Genomic DNA, 4,888 nt, shown 5'->3' with positions numbered 1-4,888 from the left:
CCTAGTTGGAAAAGCAAGATGCTATAAGCCCAGGGGGTCCAACAGGGAAAAATAGCCCAGTGAGGAAAGGAAATAAGGAAATAAATAAATGGAGAATAAATTAACAATAAATCATTCTAAAATAAGAAACAACGTCAAAACAGACATGTCATATAATAAACTATCAACAACATCAAAAACAAATATGTCATAAATAAACTATAAAAAGACTATGTCCGCCTGGTCAACAAAAAAGCATTTGCTCCAACTTTGAACTTTTGAAGTTCTACTGATTCAACCACCCGATTAGGAAGATCATTCCACAACTTGGTCACAGCTGGAATAAAACTTCTAGAGTACTGCGTAGTGTTGAGCCTCGTGATGGAGAAGGCCTGTCTTACTACTACTACTACTACTACTACTACTACTACTAATAATAATAATAATAATAATAATATAAAAAGGTTTATTCTTTCTAGAACCGTATGCAGGTACAGCATGTCCCCCTTCAAACATTTGTTTACAAAACAGACTTGAATGAGAACTCGATACTCGGCTATGATGATAATTCCTGTAATGATGACCTCGGATTAAAGAGATTTGGAAGTGTGGAAAACATCGCTATAAAAACGAACCATTAACCACTGTAAGGGCCATTTTGTCTTTTTGGGGAATTAGTCTTTGTGTGTGAAAGAGAGAGAGAGAGAGAGAGAGAGAGAGAGAGAGAGAGAGAGAACACATTAGTTTTGTGTTTAATTCATGCTAATATTACTCACTGTAAGGGCCATTTTGTTTTTTAAGGAATTAGTCTGTGTGAGAGAGAGAGAGAGAGAGAGAGAGAGAGAGAGAGAGAGAGAGAGAGAGAGAGAGGAGAGAGAGAGAGAGCACATTATTTTGTCTTGTCTAATTCATTATAATATCTTCTTTTGGTATTTTCTATTTGTTCCATTTTGTTTTTTATGGAAAAAGTGTGTGTGTGTGTGTGTGTGTGTGTGAGAGAGAGAGAGAGAGAGAGAGAGAGAGAGAGAGAGAGAGAGAGAGAGAGAGAGAGAGAGAGAGAACACATTAATTTGTGTTTAATTCATGCTAATATTACTCACTGTACGGGCCATTTTGTTTTTTAAGGAATTAGCCTGAGAGAGAGAGAGAGAGAGAGAGAGAGAGAGAGAGAGAGAGAGAGAGAGAGAGAGAGAGAGAGAGAGCACATTATTTTGTCTTGTCTAATTCATTATAATATTTTCTTTTGGTATTTTCTATTTGTTCCATTTTGTTTTTTATGGAATTAGTCTGAGAGAGAGAGAGAGAGAGAGAGAGAGAGAGAGAGAGAGAGAGGAGAGAGAGAGAGAGAGAGAGAGAGAGAGAGAGAGAGGTTGCACATTACTTTGTCTAATTTATTATGATATTTTCTTGTTGGTGTTTTCTATTTGTCCAAGCATTTACATTAAAAACTAAGAGTTCCATAGCCCTGAAAATTAACCATAATTTTTTCATCATAATAGTAACGAGTTTTATACAGGTAAAATGACTAAACGGAAACTGGAATCAACTATTAACGCTGTTTTTGTACCCTCCAAAACAAAAGCTTCAAAATAGAACAAATGAACTCCTGTCTTTAGCGACCTTGACTACCGGACACCTCCTGTTTAGCCTCATTATCACCGATAGGTCAAGCTACCGATCACGATAGGTGTTTGACCGCGAACGGGTCAAAGGATATCAGCTGCTGTGCGAGAAAAGGCCAAGAACGTATAGGCCTCAGAGGGAGGTCATATGGAGATCGGAGTCAGGGGTAATGGAAGCGTGGGATTCGTTAGAAAATTCTTCTCTGTCCGTATACATTGCAGATGGGGATGACCAATACGTTTCTGTAGTACAATGATTATTTCTAAAAACATCAAAAGCAACAAAGTCTTGTTAATTTGCGTAGAAAACACTTTCCTGCCCATCTACATTGCAGATGGGGATGCTCATTTTGTTTCTGTAGCACAATGATTACTTCTAAAAACATCAACAAGAGCAACAAAGTCTTGCTAATTTGCATAGGCTGAAGGTTTTCTTTGTAATGAGGCTTTGCAGTAAATGCTTAATAAATGAAAAGATAATTAATCTTAACAATGTGATTTTATTTTCTTAGTTCCTCTTTGTACTAAAAAAAATCTCTCAACCACATTAGTAACTGGTTTCATTCTCAAACCTAAATTCGAATTGGCTTCCATTCGTTGTCTTTTCTAAAAGAAAACTTCACACTTCCACTCTTGTGCAATCCTCTAAGCCATGCTTTTTCTAGATGACTAGTCGCAATACATTAGTCCATAGACTGAAAATTGACTTTCATTCGTTGTCTTTTCTGAAATAAAACTTCAACACGATTCTGTTGTTATTGGTTTGAAATGGCCCAATCTCATTCACACACTAGCACTCTTGTGCAATCATCTAAGTTTTAATGAAATCTGCCATTCTTTTAAGATGAGTAGTCGCTATTGGTTCATAGACTGCGAATTGACTTTCATTCGTTGTCTTTTCTGAAATAAAACTTCAACACGATTCTGCTGTTATTGGTTTAAACTGGTCCAATCTCATCCTCACACTTGCACTCTTGTGCAGTCCTCTAAGTTTTAATGAAATCTTCCATTCTTTTTTAGATGAGTAGTCGCTTGTAGTCCATAGACTGCGAATTGACTTTCATTCATTGTTTTTTTCTGGAATAAAACTTCAACATGATACTGATGTTATTGGTTTAAACTGGCCCAATCTGATCCACACACTTGCACTCTTGTGCATTCCTCTAATTTTTAATGAAGCCTTGCCATTCTTTTTTAGACATGCAGTCGCTCTAGTGGTCCAAAGAATGCCTAAACATGCCCTTGCTCTTAAAATCGAAATCATTAATGGTTTAGCAGCTCCTTCCCTTTATTCCAGACCAAGATCTAGTGTTCCAGACCCAGCAAATGTCGGTACAATGACGGCTTTTCTGGAAAGAAAGAAAATCCGTCCTTTGAAATCCCCACCTTGCGGTGTCCATCACAATAATGGGTTTTGAATCCTGCAAAATCTGCAGCTGTCGCCGTAAATGTCACCTGTCTATCGTCAATCTAAACATCTGTCTTGTTCCATTTCCATAGATGATTTATCTTAGCACCATCATCATCATCATCATCATCATCATAATGATAATGATAATGATAATGATAACGATAAGAATAAGAATAAGAATAAGAATAAGAATAAGATTTAAAAAAAAAATAATAATGATAATAATAGCAATAGCAATAGCAATAGCAATAGCAATAAAAATGAAAATAAAAATAAAAATAATAAAAATAAAAATAATAAAAATAAAAATATTGAAAATAAAAATCAAAATAATAATAATAATAATAATAATAATAATAATAATAATAATAATAATAGAAGTATTAGTAAAATGTCTTTCTCAAATTGGAATTGAACCCAACTCTTCAATATGAGATAAAATAAAGTTCTATTTCACACATAACTGTGTTTAATAGAATAATAATAATAATAATAATAATAATAATAATAATAATAATAATAATAATAATAATAATTTTATTATTATTATTATTATTATTACTATTTTTATCATTATTATTATTAATAATAATAATAATAATAATAATAATAATAATAATAATAATAATAATAATAATAATAATAATAATAATAATAATAATAATGAATAGTTCATTCCATATCTTATTTGTTACGAATGCACTTAAAGTAAATATAGATATTGTAAAGGGAACCACATCACTTATCCTATTCCAAAGATTGAGAGAGAGAGAGAGAGAGAGAGAGAGAGAGAGAGAGAGAGAGAGAGAGAGAGAGAGAGAGAGTATTGATATCGCCCCAAGGGAACTCATTAGAATATGGTCGGCATTCGGGTTCTTTTATAACTCGTATAAAAGGTTCGTCAGTTAATGTTTTACGTTTTCCGACGTTAGCTTTCACCAATTTGGATTTCTCATGAGAAAATGAACTATATTGAGCATTAAGAGTATGCTCTATGAGGGATCAGATTATATATATATATATATATATATATATATATATATATATATATATATATATATATATATGTATATATATATATATAATTATATATATATATATATATATATATATATATGTGTGTGTGTGTGTGTGTGTGTGTATATATGAATATTCATACACACATGTATATATATATATATATATATATATATATATATATATATATATATACATATGTGTGTGAATATATAAAATATTCATACACACATGTATATATATATACTGTATATATATATATATATATATATATATATATATATATATATATATATATATATATATATGTGTGTGTGTGTGTGTGCGTGTGTGTGTATGAATGTGTTTGCGTGAGTATGCTTGTATGTGCATACATCATACATATTCAGTATAAGTAATCTTGATTTAGATTGTAAACAATTCATCTAAAAAAATAATGGAAACCGGTTATAATCTGAAATATCCTTTCTACCGATTTTTTTATCCTTTTTTCATTATGAAGTTTTATGGAACTCCGAGATCAGTCTAACGGCCTAAAAACAGCCGGAACCGTGAGTAAATGACCTCTTAGAGATTATCTTTAATTAGTACGAGAGAAGGACGCGAGAAGGATGGACCAAACACCTGGAGGGCGTCTGTTCCCTCCAACTGGCTCCCATCCATTAATCCTTCGAGGTCCTTTGATTCGACACGACCTTGATGGTCATCCTGAAATCCTGGAGATTAAAACTGCTACTGTCCTTTTCTCAATTCTCCAGGGCACGCGCCGGTTATCTAGAGCAGTTTTGGAATGACCCAGAAGGCAGGTGTTTTCCCATAGCGACCTGGATTCACAGCCATTCAGACTTCTCGCTTAGTA

The sequence above is a fragment of the Palaemon carinicauda genome, chromosome 19, assembly GCF_036898095.1.
Source record: "Palaemon carinicauda isolate YSFRI2023 chromosome 19, ASM3689809v2, whole genome shotgun sequence".
NCBI classification, from domain to species: domain Eukaryota; kingdom Metazoa; phylum Arthropoda; class Malacostraca; order Decapoda; family Palaemonidae; genus Palaemon; species Palaemon carinicauda.
The sequence above is the reverse complement of the archived record's forward strand: the minus strand, read 5'-3'. Positions refer to the sequence as shown.